Source organism: Trichosurus vulpecula, chromosome 4 (assembly GCF_011100635.1).
Source record: "Trichosurus vulpecula isolate mTriVul1 chromosome 4, mTriVul1.pri, whole genome shotgun sequence".
Taxonomy (NCBI): Eukaryota; Metazoa; Chordata; class Mammalia; order Diprotodontia; family Phalangeridae; genus Trichosurus; species Trichosurus vulpecula.
In genome coordinates, this window is record NC_050576.1 from 327,274,878 (window position 1) to 327,297,677 (window position 22,800).

Consider the following 22,800-nt stretch of genomic DNA (forward strand, 5'->3'; position numbering starts at 1 on the left):
CTTATATAACCTTGAATAATTTTCATAATTTTTCTCTGTATTCAACAACAAAATAAAAAAAACTTAATACTGTGAAAAATATCCTTTTTTGGGGAATAATATGCATATATACGTATGTGTATGTATGTTTGTATGTATATGTATGTATATGCCTGTATGTATGTATATCTCTATATCTATCTATCTGATCCCCAGAATGGTTTGGTCCATTCAAATACTCACAAACAGTACCTTAGCGTACCTGTCTTTCCACCACCTTTACAATCCATTTTTGCTAGTGTTATTTACTGCATATGAGATGATACTTCAGCCTTGTTTTCATTTGCAATTGTTGTGTCATTAGTCTTTTGGAGCATTTGTCCACATGATGGTCAATAGTTTGAATTTTTTCTTTTGGGATTTGTTTGCTCATATCTTTTGAGCACTTCCATAATTGAAGAATAGCTTTAGTAAAATTAGACTATTTTTGGTATCCCAAATGTGTCCTATGCTTTCCTATCTCCATGCTTTAAAAAATATGTATTGGCTTTACCTGTAATGTCTTCCTTCTTCCAGATCACCTATTTAACTCATAGCCATTCTTTCAAATGACACTCCCCCTAGGAACTCTTCCCAGATACCCTAAATGTAGTATCTCATACTAACAATAGAAAAGTCTATTGTCTTACCAGCATGTCTATGTAGGATATCAAAAAAGAACCCAGGAAAACATGATAAAGCCCATGCTATGACCACTAATTATTCTTGTGATTCAAACAGGACAAATTAGATCAACCTCTGAGACTATTGTAAGAAAAGTTTTTGTCACACAAGAAGGAAGACAATTAAGCGTATCAATCTTCTTCTAATACTATGCCACTCAGGATGGAACACAATAATCCAGATGTTGTCTGAAGAGATGAGAGTATGGTGAAACTACTACCTCCTAATTCCTTTAATATATGGCTGTCTTAATGCTGTAATACACTAAATTATTTTTTCCCATAGCCACATCACATTTTTATTTTATAAAATTTTTTTCTGTTTACTATCCTACTCAGATCTTTTCCATATGTACTAATCACACCTAGTGTATCTTATACTTGTAAATCCAATCTTTTTGAGCCCAAAGATTTTACGTTATTTCTATTAAATTTCATCTTATTAGATTTAGCCAATGTGAAGATCTTTTTGAGATCTTGACTTTGCCTTCCAATGTGCTTGTTCCTCTTTCAGCTTTATGTCATCAGAAAATTAGATTATAAATTCATCTATGGCTTTATCTGAGTGATTAATAAAAACATTGAAGACTCCTGGGCCAGGCACAAATTCTTAAGGTATATCATTGGAGACCTCTTTCCAAGTTGAACAAATGAATATTAATTTACTATCTGCCAAAGACTATGCTACATCTTGAGAATACACATTTAAAAAGACAAACAGTCCTTGCTCTCAAACAACTCATAGTCTAATAAGAGTAATAGAGATGGTGAATTGATATGTAGGAGAGCCAGTTGACATGCAATTTCTAGAAGTAATAGTAATATTTATTTTATTAATGTGCCCAGAGCAAGAGAGAGGGAAAGTGGGGAGAGAAGAGAGGAGAGTGATCACAGCCAAAGAGGATTCATGAGCAAGAACAGGAAGATTACAAGATTGCCTGGGTTTATGACTGCATGGATGGATGTGATTGTGAAGGTGTCTTAGCCTAGCTAATAATCACAGTGTACCAACTGACTAAGTTGATGAATCATTCTTATTTGGCATCATCCTACTGATTCATTGCCTACATGGTTTTCCTAGTAATTTTTTTCACTTGTTTTGCGAAAAAAATCTGTTACTTTTCTATATACATGCATCTTTGTCTCTCTATCTCTGTTTCTTTCTATTGTCTCTGCCTCTTTTTCACTTTGTCTCTGTTTCACTCTATCTCTGTCCTCTTCTATTTATCTCTTAGTTCAGATCCTCCAGTTGGAGACAGGACTTTTGAAAAACAATTCTGTTTTAAATCTCTCCCTTTTCTACTAAAATGTACCTCACAATTACTTCTTCCCAACTTGGTAGCATCCAAGTAGATCCAAATTCATATAAGTGTAGTATTGCCTGGCTCAGGTGTTTCTATCTTTTCCACAAGATTGTCATGAGTTACTTCATCAAACAATTTGCTAACATCTAGAAAACCTATTTCATCAGAATTTATGTAATTTACTAGTTTTATATCAGTTTCTCTGTGTCCTATAATGGACTGCAAGGTCAATACAGCAGTTTGATATGACAGCCAAAAATAAAAATGTGAACTGCTGGCCACATTAAAATGCATCATATTTTGTCCAGGACAAAACACATCTATATTACTGTGTTCAGTCCTGAATGCTCTGTTTGAAGACAGAGTGATAAGGTGGTGTGTCCAGAATAGGGCAACCAGGATGATGAAGGATAGTGAATCCATGCCATGTGATGAGGATCTGTTGAAGGAACTATGGATATTTAGACAGGAGAAGAGAACATTTTAGGTGGGGGGGGGGTAGCTGTATGCAAGCATTTGATATGTTGCCATTTGGAAGAGGAGTTTGCACCTAAGTAACGAAATTAGGAACAATAATAATAAATGACATTTATATACAACTTAACAATTTAAACTTATCTCATTTAACCATCACAATGATTCATTTTACCAATAAGGAACCCGGGATATAACTATTAAGTCTCACAAATGATAATTGAACCCAAGACTTTCTGACTCCAAATACCGCCCTTTGTCCACTGTTTAATATGCTGGGCATCCTACTGGTGGATGGAAATTGTAGAGACTTAAACTTATTCCAAAGGTAAGTGACTAATGACTAGAGTTATCCAACACTAGAATGTGTTATCTTTTGTTATAATGGACATTATAGTTTCAACAGGATGGCTACTTCTGGGGTAAGCTTCATTTTTCTGCAGGCTGCTTTAATTCTCCAGACTATTTCTACCATGGTACAGTAACCTCTCCACCCTGGATGTGCACACCAAGCAATCATTTTATCAGTAAATATTAAGTGCCTCCTATGTATCAGGCACTGTGCTAAATGTGGGGCATATAAAAATGAAGCAAAAATCCCTGCTTTCAAGGAGCTTACAAATTAATGGGAAAGACAGCATGCCCACAAATATATTCAAAGCAAGCAAGTTTTGTATAGGATAAAGAGGAAATAATTAAAAGAAGGAATGCATTGGAATCAGCGGAGTTGAGGAAGACTTCTTGTAGCAGGTGGGATTTTAGTTGGAAATTAAAGGAAGCTAAAGAAGTCAGTAGTTGGAGTGGAGGTGGGAGAGCATTCCAGGGATAAGGGACAACCAAATAAATGCCTGGAGCTGAAAAATAGCTGAGGAAGAGCCAGGAGGCCAGTGTCCTTGAATCAAAGAATATGTGTTGGGGAGTTAGCAACAAGACTGGAAAGGTAGGAGAATGCTGGATTATGAAGATATTTGAATGTCAAAATGAACATTTGTATATGGTGGCAGAGGTGATAAGGAGCCTCTAGACTATATTTAACAGAAAGGTGATGTGATTGGACTTGTATTTTAGGACAAACTTGAGTGACTGAATAGTGGATAGATTGGAGTGGGGAGACACTTGAGGCAGACGGACCTATCATCAAACTAGGGTCTGCACTTGAGTGATGGCAATGTCAGAAGAGAGAAGATGACTATTTTTAAAGATGTTGTGAAGGTGAAACTGATACACCTTAGCAACAGACTAGATAAAGTGGCTGAGAGATAGTAAGCATTCCAGGATGACTATTAGGTTGGGAGCCTGTGGGACTGGGAGGATGGTGTTGTCCTGTATAGTAATAGGGAGGGTAGGAGTGGAGGAGGGTATGGGGGAAAGATAATAAGTTTTGTTTTGGACATATTGAGTTTAAAAAGTCTGTAGGACATCCAGTTCAAGATGTCTCAAAGGTAGTTGGAGATGTCAGATTAGATGTGAGTAGAAAGAATGGGATAGGAAAGGTAGATATGATAATCATCAGAAGACAGTAATTAAATCCATGGGATCTGATAAGAAGGACAAGTGAAGTAGCAAAGAGGGAGAACAGAAGAGGGCCTAGGATAGAATGCTGAGGGACACCTAGGGTTAGAGAGCATGATCTGGAAGAGGCCCACAAAGGAAACAGAAGAGTGGTCAGATAGGTAGAAGCAAAAACAAGAGAGTAGTGTCCTGAAACCTGAGAGAAAAGAGTATCAAGAGGAGAAAAGGCTCAAATGTGTCAAAAGCTTCAGAGAGGTCAAGGAGAAGGAGGATTGAGAAAAAGTCACTGGATTGGGCCATTAAGAGATCATCAGTAACTTTGGAGAAAGCAGTGTGGGTGGAAGGTGAAGTTTTGAAGCCAGATTACAAGGAGTAAAGAAGAGAGAGGAGAGAAGAGAAAGTAGAGGAACCATCATTACACTCTTTTCAAGGAATTTAACTACAAAGGACAGAAGAAACACAGGATGGTAGTGGGGTGGAAGGATCAACCATAGATTTTTCAGGATAGAAGAGACACGAACATATTTGTAAGCAAGAGGAAATGAGCCAGTAGAGAGGGAGAGACTGAAAATAAGAGAAAGACTAGGGTTGATAAATGGGGCAATATGCTGGAAGAGAAAGTATAGAAAGTGATCATTTGAACAAGTGGAAACTTTAGCCTTTGAAGGACTAAGGCCACTTCATCATCTGAAATGGGGTGAAGAAGAAAAAAAGTGGCAGAAGGCATCTGAGTGATAGGAAGTAAGGGAGAAGGGAGAAAAGGGAGTTCACAATAAAATGCCTCACTTATTTTTCCTGCTAAAGATGAGGCAAGGTTTCCAGCTGAGAGAGTGGGTGGGGGAGAGTGAGATAAGGGGAGATTTGAAAAAAAAAAAAACAACAAGGTTTAGAAGAGGCAACATGGAGAGAGAAATAGTGATTGCCTAGCTACAGTGATGGATCATTTGAGGTTATTTAACCTACATTTGTAGGAGATTCAGTCAAAAGGGTTATGTGATTTTCTCCACTTTTATTCAGCAGTATGTGTGTAGGAGAAAAAGTGAGGAGAAGGGGAGAGGGTGCCTAGTGCGGAGGAAGAGGTTTCAAGGGATTGAAGGTCTTGGTGCAGATGAAGAATAGGGTTATGCAAGAGAATGCAGGAGGAGAGATGAAAAGCCAATAGTTATGGTCAGATAAGGAAATTTCAGGATTCTTGAACATGGAGGTGGTATATTCATGAGTGATGGCAAGATTAAGGATGTGACTATCTTTATGTGTGTCTGAAGTGGGGAGGGGATATAGTTCATGGGGGATAAGTAGGTTAAGGGACCTAATAGTTTGTATGAAGATGAGGAAATGGAGGAAATTAGAACAGCAAACTCTGGAGATGTTAACTTCTTCATCTCTGATGCTAGTCTAATAAGAAACTTCTCTATGTGGTTCATTATTTTAGGCAGTTTTAAGCTATGTTTCTTTTTTTATTTAATTTATTTAATATATTTAGTTTTCAGCATTGATTTTCACAAGAGTTTGAATTACAAATTTTCTCCCCATTTCTACCCTCCCGCCCACTGCAAGATGGCATATATTCTGGTTGCCTCATTCCCGTCTGCCCTCCCATCTGTCACCCCACCCCCTCCCATCCATCTTTCCATTCTTCTCTTGTAGGGCAAGATAAATTTCTTTGCCCCATTGCCTGTCTATCTTATTTCCTAGTTGCATGCAAAAACTCTTTGTTGTTGTTGTTGTTGTTGTTGAATGTCTGTTTTTAAAACTTTGAGTTCCGAATTCTCTCCCCTCTTCCCTTCCCACCCACCCTCCCTAAGAAGGCAAGCAATTCAACATAGGCCACACGCGCTTCATTATGTAAAACCCTTCCACAATACTTACGTTGTGAAAGATTAACTATATTTTGCTCCTTCCTAAATTATCCCCCTTTATTGAATTTTCTCCCTTGACCATGTCCCTTTTTGAAAGTGTTTGTTTTTGATTACCTCCTCCTCCTACCTGCCCTCCCTTCTATCGTCCCCCCTTTTTATCTTCTTCCTCCTTCTTTCCTGTGGGGTAAAATACCCAATTGAGTGTGTATGGTATTCCCTCCTCAGGTCAAATCTGATGAGAGCAAGATTTACTCATTCCCCCTCTCCTGCCCCCTCTTCCCTTCCTTAAGAACTGTTTTTTCTTGCCATTTTTATGCAAGATCATTTACCCAATTCTATCTCTCCCTTTATCCCTCTGTCAATATATTCCTCTCTTATCACTTAATTTGATTTTTTAGATATCGTCCCTTCATATTCAACTCACCTGTACCCTCTCTCTCTCTCTCTCTCTCTCTCTCTCTCTCTCTCTCTATATATATATATATATATATATATATATATATGTACACCTACATATATACATACACACACACACACATATATATATATATGCATACACACACACACATACATATATATATATAATATATATATGCATATTCCTTTCAGCTACTATGATATTGAGGTCTCATGAATCATACATATCATCTTTCCATGTAGGAATGTAAACAAAACAGTTCAACTTGAGTAAGTCCCTTATGATTTCTCTTTCTTGTTTACCTTTTCATGTTTCTCTTGATTCTTGTGTTTGAAAGTCAAATTTTCTATTCAGCTCTGGTCTTTTCATTGAGAAAGCTTGAAAGTCCTCTATTTTATTGAAAATCCATATTTTGCCTTGGAACATGACACTCAGTTTTTCTGGGCAGGTGATTCTTGGTTTTAATCCTAGCTCCATTGACCTCCAGAATATTGTATTCCAAGCCCTTTTGCTCCCTCAATATGGAAGCTGCTAGATCCTGTGTTATCCTGATTGTTTTTCCACAATACTCAAATTGTTTCTTTCTGGCTGCTTGCAGTATTTTCTCCTTGAACTGGGAGCTCTGGAATTTGGTGACAATGTTCCTAGGAGTTTTCTTTTTGGGATCTTTTTGAGGAGGCAATCTGTGGATTCTTTCAATTTCTGTTTTACCCTGTGGCTCTAGAATATCAGGGCAGTTCTCCTTGATAATTGCTGGAAAGATGATCTCTAGGCTCTTTTTTTGATGATGGCTTTCAGGTAGTACAACTATTTTAAAATTATCTCTCCTGGATCTATTTTCCAGGTCAGTGGTTTTTCCAATGAGATATTTCACATTGTCTTCCACTTTTTCATTCCTTTGGTTCTGTGGTTATAATATCTTGATTTCTCATAGTCACTAGCTTCCATTTGCTCTAATCTAATTTTTAAGTTAGTCTTTTCTTCAGTGGTCTTTTGGACCTCCTTTTCCATTTGGCTAATTCTGCCTTTCAAGACATTCTTCTCCTCATTGGCTTTTTGGAGCTCTTTTGCCTTTTGAGTTGGTCTATTTTTTAAAGTGTTGTTTTCTTCAATATTTTTTTCAGTATTTTTTCGGGTCTCCTTTAGCAAGTAATTGACTTGTTTTTCATGGTTTTCTTGTATCCTTCTCATTTCTCATCCCAATTTTTCCTCTACTTCTCTAACTTGCTTTTCCAAATCTTTTTTGAGCTCTTCCATGGCCTGAGATCAGTTCATGTTTTTTTGGAGGCTTTTGGTGTAGGCTCTTGGACTTTGTTGACTTCTTCAGGCTGTATGTTTTGGTCTTCTTTGTCACCAAAGAAAGATTCCAAAGTCTAAGTCTGAATCTGATTGCATTTTCACTGCCTGGCCATGTTCCCAGTCAACTTACTTGACCCTTGAGGTTTTCATTGGGGTATGACTGCTTGTTGAGCAAAGAGTACTCTGTTCCAAGCTTGAGGGGATGCACCATTGATTTCAGAGTTATTTCTATACAGCCAACTCTGCCACACCAACACTCCTCCTTCCTCAAGAACCACCAACCCGGACCTGACACAAATCTTCAGCAGGCTCTGCACTCCTGCTCTTATCTGCAACTTAATTCGTCCCACCAGGTGGGCCTGGGGCCTGAAGTAACTGCAGCTGCAGTTCTGTAGGTGCACCTCCCCCGCTGCCCCTGGGGCAGTGGCCAAACTGCGAACTCTGTCCCCTGCAGCTTTTCCCACTAACCTTCTCTGTTGCCTTTGGTGTTTGTGGGTTGAGAAGTCTGGTAACTGCCACAGCTCACTGAGTCAGGGTGATAGGGCCTGTTCTGCCCAGCTCCCTGTCTGGTTGGTCCTGCCGCTGTCCACACTGAGCTCCACACCGTCCCCCCACCCCCGTGCAATAGACCTCATCCATCAACCTTCGAGGCTGTTGTGGGCTGGATCCCTGCTTCCCTCTGCTATTTTGTGGGTTCTGCAGTTCTAGAATTTGTTCAGAGCCATTTTTTATAGGTTTTTGGAGGGACTTGGTTGGAAGCTCACGCAAGTCCCTGCTTTCTAGTTGCCATCTTGGCTTGAGCTATGTTTCATTTCACTCTTTATCGTGGACCATTTTTGACAGCCTTACTGGCTTTCTTATCTTCTGACTTCCCTACAATCCTTGCATTTATGGAGTCATGATTAAGTAAATTCTGCCATTGTTCTATTTCTTTATGGCACTATTCAAAATCCCATTAACTCTCTTTTTGAAAGTGGCTCTCTTTGGCCACCACTATGCTATGTGTGTTGTCTCTCTTTAGCTTTTTGAACGCAATGACCAATTTTTTGCTTTTTTTATTTGTATACCTAGTGCTTAGTCCTGTACTTGGCACATGGTAAGGACTTTGCATATACTTCAATCATTCATTCATTCATTTTGACTCCACTCTTATTGAAAAACCTTATCCTAAATTTGTTCTCAAGGCTTCTTATAGTTGTTGGTGAAATCAACTATTTAAATATTAAAAACTTGTCTCTTTTCAGAACTTGAGAAAAAACATAAGACACATTTCCTGTTGGAGCCATAGATACTGTTATTTTTTTAAACTTTATAATATAAACATAGCTACTTCTTATAAAACATCACTTGATAGTGAAGTAAGGCTCATATTGTATGTTGTACAATGATCTCACTAGGGAATGGGTAGGATTGGGAATCCAGGTAGCAAATTAGATTGATGTATTGTCCTTGATACACTGGCATTTTCATTTCTGAGGACTATCCAGTCTAAAACAAAGCCATTTTTTATACTTGTTCAAAATCCCAAGAGAATGACTTCAGGTAGTCTCAAACTAGTTTTTCATGTACAAGAGGACACATCAAAAATCTATCCTGGACTGACAGTAATTTATCATTTTCAGTTCAAAAAAGCCACTGGATTATGGGCATGAAACAAACAGTAACAAAAAAAAGGTATTGCTAACAACATGTTTTCTCCATCAGCTAGAATTCACTAGTCTATTGGAAGAACTGAAAAAAAATACTTATAGAATAAATGAAAAAATCTATGAGATAATATTTGTGATATACTTTTAAAAACTTAATGGGACATGTAAAGGTAATTAATTATTATTGCTGTAAATGCTATTATTATTGTAGTTGTTCTTGTAATACTTTTGTGCTTGTGATTTCATTCAGCCCCTGGTGAGGAAATTCTCTACCAGTGCATATTGGCAACATCTTGGCAATTTGTAATATCTTAGAGTTGCTAGAGAACACTAAAAGTTAGAATGTCTTTTTTAGAAGCAAGAAATGAATCAGGGTCTTTTTGGCCAGCTTCCTATCCATTATGCCATACTATTTCAACTATTTTTGTAGCTTGTTTTTTAATTGATGACTTTTTCTTATAAAAAATTTATCAAGGGGCGAAGCCAAGATGGCCACATGAAGGCAGCATCTTACCAGAGCTCTCTCACAAGGTCTGTCAGATTCCCATAAAAAAAGTGAACTTGAGCAGATTTGAGAGTCAGAAACCGCGAGCAGTCTGCGTGGGGCAAATTTCCGAGCCGGGAGAGTCTGAAAGGCCGAAGGCACGAATCTCTAGGCTTGGAGAGTGCTCTGTGTGCGGAGTTGCTCCAGACCAAAGCGTAAGCGGCCAGCCGGGAAAATCCATGTGGGAGACAGGCTGGGAGAAAGCTGGGTGCCCAAAACCGGTGGAGATCCCCAGGCCTCCCAACACAGAACGGCAGTCTGTGGAAGCAACGAGAGGCAGCGCAACACCATCGGCCAGGAAATATCAACTCCTGATGCTTACAGCCCAGAAACTCAGATTCTTGAACTTCTGGGAGACATAATGGCCAGGTAAACGGCTCTAATCCCTCCCCCCCCTCACCCAGAGAATTCCTCAGGAAAAAAAAGAACGCTGAAACAGAGGAGAAAGAAGTGGGGCTTCAGTGGTTAAATAGTACAAGTGCATTAGTCCCAGAGGGGCAGAGTCGGCAGGGGTCAACACCAGGAGCCCAGACGTAATCTTGCTCCCCCAGGGGAAGAGTCAGAGATCAGCTCAAACAACAAACAGCTGAGACCATTGCTGAAAAGCAAGTGCTGGAGAGCACCCATAGGGAGTGAGACACCAGGGAGCCAGACCCCTCCCCCACACCTCAGGAAACTGAAGGCTATAATTCTAGACTCACAGTCCCCAGAATAAGAAAGCTGGGACAGAGAGCCCTGAGCCCGAAAGGCAGAAATTTGTTGTAAAGCCAGGAAAAGGCAAAACAACAAACATGAAGAAGAACACAACAAAAAAACCGAGGACAATAGATTCTTTTTATGGAGACAGGCACGATCAAAATACCAATATGGAAGAGGGCAGTAATGACACTATAGACGTGTCTGATACCTCAAAAGGTAATGTGAACTGGTCTCCAGCCCAAAAAGCATTGCTGGAAGAGCTAAAGGAGGATTTTAAAAACCAAATTAGGGAGCTAAAAGAAGATGAAATCAAGTTCCTAAAGAATAAGATTGGTGAAATGGCTACGGAAATACACAATCTAAAGAGAGAAAATGACACCCTGAGAGGTAAAATTGGAAAAGGAGACTCAAAAGCAAAATGAAAACACTAACTCATTAAAAATTAGAGTTGAGCAAGTGGAAGCTAATGAATCTATGAGGCACCAAGAAGTAGTAAAGCAAAACGTTAAGAATGAAAAAAAAGAAAAAACATGTGAAATACCTGATTGGAAAAACAACTGACCTGGAAAATAGATCCAGGAAAAATTTATCGTATAGTAGAAAGCATGTCGAATGAGGGGTCTAACAACCTTAACACTAGACTTCACTTTGTTGTAAGCAGCTCTGCAGTGTTTAGCTTTCTTGAGTCTCCTGTAGTCTCCTTATCTGTAAGAAAAGGTACACACAGTTGATAATCACTCAGCCCTTATTGTGTGAATTTAATAATGAGGTTGAGAAAAGATTTATGATTTCCTTGGTATAGGGAACTCCCAGTTGAAGAAACTTCTATCAATGCAAATTGGTATTTTTCTCTGCAACTTAGACTCTTAGAGAATTGATTTGTTGTTGTTTCAGTCATTCTTCAGTCATATCTGGCTTTTTGTGACCCTATTTGGGGTTTTCTTGGTAAGATGCTGGAGTACTTTGTCATTACTTTCTCTTGCTCATTTTACAGATGAGAAAGCTAAGGTAGACAGTATTAAGTGACTTGCCCATGGTCACTCAGCTAGTAAGTGTCTGAGGCCAGATTTAAACACAAAAAAGGAGTCTTCTTGATTCCATTCCCAGAGCTCTATCAATTGCACCACCTAGCTGCCCAGAGAATTGCTTAGGGCATTCAAAAGTTAAGTGATGTGCCCAGGTTCACATTATTAGTGTGGGAGATGAGTGATGTGCTGGCAAATGTTTAAGAACCTACATTCCAAAAAAAAAAAAAATACCACGGCATATTTTTGTGCATTACTAATATTTTTCCATCACATTCTTAAGTCTGAACAATCAACAACAACAAAAATCAAGCCCTGATTATTAGCATGTGTGGACTTCTGAAGTGTCAATTATCATATTGGAAATTTAAAAATTGGCCTACTAAGTAGGTAGAAACAACCTTCAGCATACCAAGGAAGCTAAGATTTTATCCCAGGTTGGTCTTGAGTCTTCTTCAAACACTCTATCTACAATACCACACTGCCAGGTATAAAACAAATCTAGCCACCAATAAGGAAATATGCCTGATATAGAATCGGAGGACCTGATTTTAAATCTTGGCTCTGATCAGTATAACGTATGTGACTGTGGGCATTCATTTTATTTTTTTTTGTCTAAAGTCTTCAGGTGTAAATGGGGGATATTTGCTATACAGCCTCTAAAATGACTTCTACCTTTACATCTATGATCATACAATCTTAAGCTTGAGATCTTTACTCTCTACGTATCTCCAATATTTATTTGACAGACTGGTCTACACACAGAAATCCTTTAGCATGTTTTTTTTTCAAATTTTAGAAATTTAACAAAATTTACAAATTTTAACAATTTTTTTTCATTAAATTATTTAGTGAAAATGGATATTCTAGACTTTAATAACTTCTTTTCTACTTGGGCACAAAGCATATCAGACCTGTTGGAAAGTTAGAAGTTTATGATATGACTATTTCCAAATTAAAATACTTCTCTAATGAATGGTGATATAGATAAATGGATTCAATTTTTATAGTGTCCAATAAATTATCAAATGTATAACAATCACTTTAAAATCCTAAAAGTTTAGAATTACATTTCTATTTTCACCTTTTTTGTCCATATGAAAATTTCTCATTCAGCATAGGGCTCATGGAACACTGAAGTGTCAACAATGCCAGATGTAAGAACAGCTATTAAACTAAAATATTACAGAGGTGTGAGTCACAACAAAAAGGTGTACTATGCTTTTTACTTGGTCACTGTGGTGTTTTTCCTGTGGTCTTTAGTAGACAAAATTGATTCAGGCAGGAGTGGTAAATATTATTTCCTACAAAATAATAAACCAAAAGCCAGTACTAAGTCAACGAATTTTCATTTTACATTCACTGACTAGAGAAAAAAGTTTAAGCACCTCCTAAAAACAAATTAGGAGGAGGGGATAGAACTTTTAAAGCAGATCCAGAAATCTAATTCCAATGAATAGGACTTAATTGACATCTGTTAACCAACAGTGAAATAAAGAGCTCATTTCACTAGAAATTCATCAAGACCATCTATCTGATAAGACTGAATTCATTAAGTCATACAATTCCTCTTTATTTTAAAAGATGAAATATCATGGGCCATCTGTATGAATGGGTAGTTTGACATATGGTACTTTTAGAAACTTTCAAGGTGCCAGGTGATTGAATGGCTGAATATATTCAAAATGAAATATTGTGTTAATATCACACCTACCAAAGGTGCTTTATTTGAAAAACAACAACATTCTTTTACACTAGCCACTATGTTGTTATAATTGCTTAATTTAAATTACTGGGAAAACATAGTTTTATGGAAACTTTTCAACAAATAAAGTTTTCCTATTTTCCAAAATGGAAAATCATTACATTATTTTCAAGGATATGCAATAGTAGGCAGAAGGAAAGGGACTGTGTGAGGATTAGTAACTAAGAGAATTGCTGAACAGGTGAAAAAATGAATAGAAAGGAAATGAGGCATTCTTCACTTTGCTGCTTAAAAGGAGTTAGTCAGCATTCAAGAACATCAGAAGGAAACCTAAATGGATGAGTCAAAAATTGTCTGAATTTAAACATATTTCCACCACACCAAACTGAAATCTATTTATCTACCCTAGAGGATGCTGGCTACTGCTTGCCAAATTCCTCCTAAACTTAATAAACTTTACTGATTCAATAAGAAGAAATTAAATTTCAGTCCATTCAGAATCCCTGTTTTTGGCAAAAATTTGGTCAAAATTGATTCAATTTAATTAAAAAGGTACAGTTACCAAACATATGAACTTAGGTGACCATTTGGGGTGGGAAGTTAACTATCTAAAATGTTGTGCTGATTTTTCATTTCTTTCATAATTATTCATTGAATATCTACTATATATGAGCTTATAGAGGATCATAGACTTAGAGGTAAAAGGGATGTGAGAGGTCACCTAGCTGATTCCTTCATTTTTATGAATTAGAAAAAATGAAACTTAGAGGTTAAGTGATTTGTCCAAAGTCATTCAGCTTGAAGTAGCAGATCTAGGATTTTAACCAAGCTTTTTTTTTACATTTTATTTTCCTATAATTATATGTTAAAATAATCTTAAACATTCATTTTTAAGTTTTGAGTTCTAAATTCTATCCTTCCCTCCCTCCCTGAGATGGCAAACAGTCAGATATAAGTTATACATGTGCAATCATGTAAAACATTTCCATATTGTTCATTTTGTACAAGAAGACTTGAATAAAAGAAAAAAATAATACAAGAAAGTGAAAAATAGCATGCTTTATTCTGTATTCAAACAATATCACTTCTTTCTTTGGAAGAAGATAGTATGCTTCATCATTAGTCCTTTAGGATTTTCTTGAATTGTTGTATTTCAGAGAATAGCTCAGTCATTCACAGTTCTTCATCAAGCAGTATTGCTGTTATTATGCACAATGTTCTCCTGATTCTGTTCACTTCACTTTGTTCATGAAACTCTTTCCAGGTTTTTCTGAAATCATGATGCTTGTCCTTTCTTATAGCACAATAATATTCCATAACAATTATATGCAGAGTTTGTTTACCCATTCCCCAACTGATGGCTGTCCCTTTGATTTCCAACTCTTAGCCACCACAAAAAGAACTGCTATAAATATTTTTGTAGAAATAAGTCCTTCCCTCCCTCGTGGTTTTGATATTTTTGGGATATAGACCTAGCAGTGTTGACAAAGGTTTTTTTTTGACTCCAAAGCCAGTGCTTTAGTCATTGTAGTACTCCATCTGTTTTGATAAATTAGACATCCTAGCCCTTAGGAAAATGTTCTTAATATTGTCCATTTGTTCATTTTTGCTTGACTCTTCATGACCCCATAAACCATACTACACCAGGTCTTTCCAACATGAAAGCCTCACCTTTCAAAGTCCTCTCTCTCTCTCTCTCTCTCTCTCTCTCTCTCTCTCTCTCTCTGTCTGTCTCTCTCTCTCTCTCTCTCTCTCTCTCTCTCTCTCTCTCTCTCCCCCTTTCATTTTCTCCCCTTTCCCTCTCTTTCTCTCCTTCCCCCTTTTTCTCTCATTTCCCCCCACCTCTTTTGCCATTTATTCTTCTATATCAAAACAATTAGCTGTGGATGTGTCTTAAGGCTTTGTCTTGGACATGGATCTACACTATCTTATTTGCTAATCTTGTCAACTTTCATGGATTCAATTGTCATCTTGTAAGGACAAGCAAAGTGGGACTTTTTACTGTTTTTTTCTCTTTTGGAATGCTTCTCAGCACTAAGGCGATCAAGTGCTTTTGATTGAATTTCCTTTGTTTGTAGGAAGGCCCACACCCTTTTGCTAATTAGGTTACAAGAGGTGTGAAACCCTTGAGAGTTGTGAAGCACTCTGATCCTGAAGAAGTGTATATATACTCTGAGGTTAGCATTTTGTTTGGGGCACACTCATTGGAAGAGTGTTGGTATGGAGACTCTGGGTAACCGTTAAGGAGCCCCCCAGCTTTGAAAACCCAGATGTTGGTGTTTCTCTCTCTGGTGACTGTGTATGTATTGCTATGGTCAGACAGATAGAAGCGTGTCTATTTGTTTTGTTTTCCTCTGTTTATATAATCTCTGTTTGTAATTTCTGTATGTATTTGCTCTGAAGTTCAGGGTGCTGACTTTTTCCCTTGAACTAGGTGAATGATATATTATGTTTAATTAGAGTGAGATTGTAAACCCTTTAAAGTTGCTTTCCTTAGAAAAGCAAATCAAAGAACCCATGCTAGCAGCCCTCTTGTGCGCTGGTGCTATTAGTCTTACACAGTCACAGTAGCAGCAAGTAGCATTGTTGTTTCACATCTTTATGCAAATGATTCCTGTATATATATGTGTGTATGTGTGTGTGTGTGTGTGTGTGTGTGTGTGTGTGTGTGTCTCCAAATCTTAAACTCTTTCCTGAGCTCCAGTCTCACAGCATCGAATGCCTATTTGCCTATTTGGCATTTCAAACTATTATATCCCAAAGACATCACAAAGTCAACATATCAGAAACAGAATTCTTTATTTTTCCTTGTAAACCTTTATTTCTGTCTAACTTCATTAGTACTATGAAGGACATCTATCATTATTCCAAACAATCTCACCATCTCATATTGTCTTATACTGCTCACTCTCCTTCTCCTCACATGTCCAATCATTTGCCAAATCTTGTCATTTCTACCTGGACAACATGCCTCACATATATCCCTCTCTCTCTAATAGCCAGTATCCTAGTCCAGCTCCTTATCACATCTGTCCTACACTATTACAATAGTCTTCTAATTCATCATCCTGCCTCAAGTTTTGCTCTACTCCAATCTGTCTTACGTTCATTTGTTAAAATGATTTTCCTAATGAACATGGCTGACTATGATACACTTACACCTTCATCCTTCTGCTCCACCTCCCATACCTTCCATACACACTCAATGAACTCCATTGCTTCCTTATTGTCTCTGAAAATAAATATGCAAGTAATTTAGCATTTAAATTCTTCATAACATTGTTTAGGGTAACTTTCTAACCTTTCCAGTATTTTAAGCTGTACTCTCCTTCATGTAATCTAATCTAGCTGTACTAACCTACTTACAATTCCTCAGTCAGGACAGTCATCTCCTCTCTTTGTAACTTTGCCCTGCTTTTCCTCTATGTCTGGATTGTTCTCCCATCTCATCCATAGCTCTTGAAAGACACCATTTCCTTCAAGACTTAAAGTACCACCTCCTATGAAAGGCTTTTTTCTGCTTCTCTCACCTTTCCAGAGAAGGATAATTTTTGTCACTTTTGAATGGACCATGTTTGTACCTATTTATTCACATTCTGCCTCTATCATTATAACATAAGTTTCAAGAAGGGAGAGGGTGAATAAGCATTTATATACTGCCAACTCTGTTCTAGGCACTGTGCTTAGCAGTTTTTATAAATTTTATATTATTTGTTCCTTCCAACAACCCTGAGAAGTAGAATTTATTATTATCCCCACTTTTTAGTTGAAGAAACTGAGATCAAGGTAAAGTGACTTGTCCAGCATCATACAGCTGGTAATTGCTTGAGGTTGGATTTGAAATCAGAACTTTCTGAATCCAGGCCTAGTGCTCTATCCACACTGTACCATGCATACCTATGAAGTCAGGCCCTTTTCTTTTTGGCCTTCCTTGGTATTTACATTCTTTGAACAGTGCTTTGCAGAGAATAAAATAGTAACTACTTAATAAACTTATTGACTGACACCTCTTTTGTTCAATAAAGCTAATGAAGATAAATGAGGGTATAATGTTAAATCATAGAAATCACTGTATTTCATTGTGATGACTATTCTATTTCCCTTTTATTATGCAATTATACAACTGTCCTATTTCATTTATTTTTTTAAAAAGTGTCAAGTACTAGTAAGCTCTCAAAAACATTGAGATGTAATCCCTTAATGAACAAAAGATATCAACATGCTTAAAAAATAAAACTGGGACATGCAGGACTTTTTAGTATGCCATTATTCTTTAAAGAAGAGTCCTTTGTGAGTGAAATAAAATTGGTGTCAGATGTCTTCTTTTCTTGCTCATTTTATTCATTCATTTATTCATAGAAATAAAAATAGTGTCCTAAAAGTGGGAGATGCTGCTGTGAATAAAGCTTAGATCTACGTTAGTTTGGAATTTGTTAACTGGCAGTATTTTTCTGATTTTAATCTATTTGATAAAATTTATTCGCGCTGTAGACTTATTGTGAAGCATTATTGATTGAACTATGTGACACTTTTGTATAAAAAACAAGATATAGAGATTTGCAAGCTATCAGGAGATTATTACATTCATTTTGTTACTGATAACTACAGCAAATTTTGTCCATTTTTTAGGAATACACCGTGAACTTTCCAATCCTTGGAAAAATATTATGACAAAACTTTTACATTATTGAAATCATACTACAATGGATGAATATTACAATGCAAGATTAATTTGTGCTGTCACTGAGTCACGTTGAAGTTATTAAACTACCCTAAACAAATATAATGAAGAGATAGGGAAGTCTAGTGAGTGGAAGACTACCCAAGTTATAAAGAAAAACTGGTTACAATTTTGATCTCTGACATCTACTGGATGTGTGATCTTAAACAAGTAATTGAAACTTTCACTGCTCAAATGGTTTTCTAAGATTGAGTTACAGGATAAATTTAAATTTTTATTGGTAGAGGAAATTGTCTACCTGGCAGATTATATTAACATAGAAATCGCGTGCTCTAACAAAACAAAAAATAGATATACATGTATGTATATGCACACATAAATATGTGCCCAATGACTCAATACCTGAAAGGATGATTCTCCTAGATGAGCTGCCAAGGCTTAATTACTAGCCATAGTCAGTTAATCCAGGGGGCAAACAGATAAATGACCCTTTAACTGTAAGCCCTTAATTCTTCCCAGGAAGCTGAACTCCAACCCAACTTCTGTGGATCCCAAATATAGTAGCAACTAAATCTTTGGAAAACTACCTGCCACCTATTGGGAGCATCATTCCTTAATGAAGTTTGCTTTTTCTGCATTACTTTGGTCCATGCTTGCTGAACTCAGTATCACTCAAACTCATATTAAGAGAATAGAATATAAAGTAGGGAGAGAGATTTCACAGTATATATCCATTTTATAGCAAAATTTTGCGTGTGAGTATGTGTAGAAACAAAGCATTATAACTAGTGCTTAAGGGACAAAAATGTTTATGAAACTTCTGCTATGGTAAACCTAGAAGTCTCAGGTAAAATCCAGAAAGAGCCTACACTGTTTTGAAAACCAGAAAATCTGACCTGAAGAAGACTCTTTGAATTCTCAGAGAAAAAGTTTTAGAAATTATTTTGAAGTGATTTGTATTATTTATATAACAAATGAATTGCAATTTCAAAGACCCATCAAAGTAAGAATTTCTTTCTTTTTATTTATTTATTTAATATATTTAGTTTTCAGCATTGATTTTCACAAGAGTTTGAATAGAAAATTTTCTCCCCATTTCTACCCTCCCCCCAATCCAAGATGGGATACATTCTGGTTGCCCTATTCCCCAGTCAGCCCTCCCTTCTGTCACCCAACTCCCCTCCCATCCCCTTTTCCCTTCCTTTCTTGTAGGGCAAGATAAATTTCTACGCCCCATTGTCTGTGTATCTTATTTTCTAGTTGCATGAAAAAACATTTTTTTTTTTGTTTTTGAACATCTGTTTTTAAAACTTTGAGTTCCAAATTCTCTCCCCTCTTTCCTTCCCACCCACCCTCCCTAAAAAGTCAAGCAATTCAACATAGGCCACATGTGTATCATTATGTATAACCCTTCCACAATACTCATGTTGTGAAAGACTAACTATATTTTGCTCCTTCCCAAACCATCCCGCTTTATTGAATTTTCTCCCTTCACCCTGTCCCCTTTTGAAAGTGTTTGTTTTTGATTACCTCCACCCCCATCTGCCCTCCCCTCCATCATTCCCCCTTTTTATCTTCTTCCCTGTTCTTTCCTGTGGGGTAAGATACCCAATTGTGGATGGATGGTATTCCCTCCGCAGGCCAAATCTGATGAGAGCAAGATTCACTCATTCCCCCCTCACCTGCCCTCTCCCCTCCTCCCACAGAACTGTTTCCTCTTGCCACCTTTATGGGAGATAATCCATCCCATTCTATCCCTCCCTATCTTGCTCTCTCAATATATTCCTCTCTCATCCCTTAATTTGATTTTATTTCTTTTAGATATCTTCCTTTCATCTTCAACTCACCCTGTGTCTGCTCTCTCTCTCTCTCTCTCTCTCTCTCTCTCTCTCTATATATATATATATATATATGTATATATATATGTATATATATATGTACATATATATGTATATGTATATATATATACACACACATATATATACACACATACATATATGCATACATACACATTCACACACACACATACATATATACATAAACATATCTATATCTATATATATCTATGCATATTCCCTTCAGCTACCCTAATACTGAGGTCTCATGAATTATACACATCATCTTTCCATGTAGGAATGTATACAAAACAGTTCCACTTTAGTAAGTCCCTTGCAATTTCTTTTTCTTCTTCTTTTTCTTGATTACCTTTTCATGCTTCTCTTGATTCTTGTGTTTGAAAGTCAAATTTTCTATTCACCTCTGGTCTTTTCACTGAGAAAGCTTGAAAGTCCGCTATTTTCTTGAAAATCCATATTTTGCCTTGAAGCATGATACTCAGTTTTGCTGGGTAGGTGATTCTTGGTTTTAATGCTATCTCCATTGATCTCCGGAATATCGTATTCCAAGCCCTTTGATCTCTTAATGTAGAAGCTGCCAGATCTTGGGTTATTCTGATAGTGTTTCCACAATACTCAAATTGTTTCTTTCTCACTGCATGCAGATTTTCTCCTTGATCTGGGAGCTCTGGAATTTGGTGACAATGTTCCTAGGAGATTTCTTTTTGGGATCTATTTGAGGAGGCGATCGGTGGATTCTTTCAATTTCTATTTTGCCCTGTGGCTCTAGAATATCAGGGCAGTTCTCCTTGATAATTTCTTGAAACATGATATCTAGGCTCTTTTTTTGATCATGGCTTTCAGGTAGTCCAATAATTTTAAAATTATCTCTCCTGGATCTATTTTCCAGGTCAGTGGTTTTTCCAATGAGATATTTCACATTGTCTTCCATTTTTTTTGTTCCTTTGGTTCTGTTTTGTAATATCTTGATTTCTCATCAAGTCACTAGCTTCCACTTGCTCCAATCTAATTTTTAAGGGAATATTTTCTTCAGTGGTCTTTCGGACCTCCTTTTCCATTTGGCTAATTCTGCCTTTCAAGGCATTCTTCTCCTCATTGGCTTTTTGGAGCTCTTTTGCCATTTGAGTTAATCTATTTTTAAGGTGTTGTTTTCTTCAGTATATTTTTCAGTATATTTTTGGATCTCCTTTAGCAAGTCATTGACTTGTTTTTCATGGTTTTCTCACATCCTTCTCATTTCTCCTCCCAATTTTTCCTCTACTTCTCTGACTTGCTTTTCCAAATCCTTTCTGAGCTCTTCCATGGCCTAGGACCAGTTCATGTTTTTCTTGGAGGCTTTTGTTGTAGGCTCTATGACTTTGTTGACTTCTTCAGGCTGTATGTTTTGGTCTTCTTTGTCACCAACGAAAGAATCCAAAGTCTGAGACTGAATCTGAGTGAATTTTTTGCTGCCTGGCCATATTCCCAGCCAACTAACCTGACCCTTGAGTTTTTCAATGGGGTATGACTGCCTGTAGAGTTTAGAGAACTATGTTCCATGCCTGGCAGGATGCACCAGCTCTGCCACAGCAGCACTCCTCCTCCCCAAGAACCCCCAACCCGGACTGGACTTTGATCTTCAGCAGGCTGTGCTCTCCTGCTCTGATCTGCCACTTAATTCCTCCCACCAGGTGGGCCTGTGGCTGGAAGCAACTGCAGCTGTACTTCTGTAGCTGCCCCACCTCCAATGCCCTGGAGGCGGTGGCCCAACTGGGAACTTTTTCCACTCCCGCAGCTTTTCCCACTAACCTTCTCTGTTGTCTTTGGTGTTTGTGGGTTGAGATGTCTGGTAACTGCCGCAGTTCACTGATTCAGGGTGCTAGGGTACACTCCGCCCGGCTCCTGGTCTGGTTGGTCCATGCTGCTCACGCTGGACTCTGCTCCACTCCACTCTGCTCTGCTCCCTGCTCCGTGTGGGATAGCCTCACCCAGAGACCATCCAGGCTGTCCTGGGCTGGAGCCCCGCTTCCTTCTGCTGTTTTGTGGGTTCTGCTGTTCTAGAATTGGTTCAGAGCCATTTTTTATAGGTTTTTGGAGGGACTCGGTGGGTAGCTCTTGCTAGTCCCTGCTATCCAGCTGCCATTTTGGCTCTGCCCCCAAGGTAAGAATTTCTTTAAGTGAAATGAGTATGATCCTTAACATTGGAATCCTACCTGTACATGAGATAGCACATAGAAGTTTGAAGCTTGAGGCTTTTAGCTCTTAAGATATATTTCTGAGGTGGAGCCATGATGGCAGAGAGAAGCCTGGAAGTTACCTGAGTTCTCCTGATTTTCCCTCAGAAGCAATGTTAAATCAAGCCTTTAAACGGATGCAGGAGTCACAGAGTCTACAAAAATATAGAGTGAAACCATTTTAAAGCCTAAGATGACTTAGAAGGACTTCAGGAAAGGTCTGTCTCACTTGAGTAAAATGGGAAGTCAGGGGGCAGCTAGGTGGCGCAGTGAGTAGAGCACCAGCCCTGGAGTCAGGAAGACCTGAGTTCAAATCCGGCCTCAGACACTTGACACATGTACTAGCTGTGTGACCTTGGGCAAGTCACTTAACCCCGATTGCCCTGCCAAAAAGCAAAAAAAAAAAAAAATGGGAACTCAGCCTAGAGTAGTGTCTGGGCAAGCCACCTGAAGATTTTAGCTATAGCACTGATCAGTAACTGAGTCCTGTTGGTATAGGCTCAGCAGTCCAGTGACACAGCAGGCCAGCTGTGTGGCCTCCAGCCCCTGTCAAGTTGACAGCCCCAGAAAACAGGCAACAACAGGTGCAACTAGGTTGGACCACTCCAGCACAGTAAGCAAGTCACCAGCACCTGAGGTGCCAGTGCACAAAGCCAGTGACAAGGCACCTGGCCTCAGGTACAAGAATCTTTAAATAGTGCCACCTGTGCTTCAGGACCAGAGCTCAACTTTAAAAGCCATGAAATCATTTTTAAAAAAAATTAGCAATACAAGAAAGGAAGGGAAAAGGGGATGAGAGGGGAGGGGGTTGATAGAGGGGAGGGCTGACTGGGGAACAGGGCAACCAGAATATAAGCCATC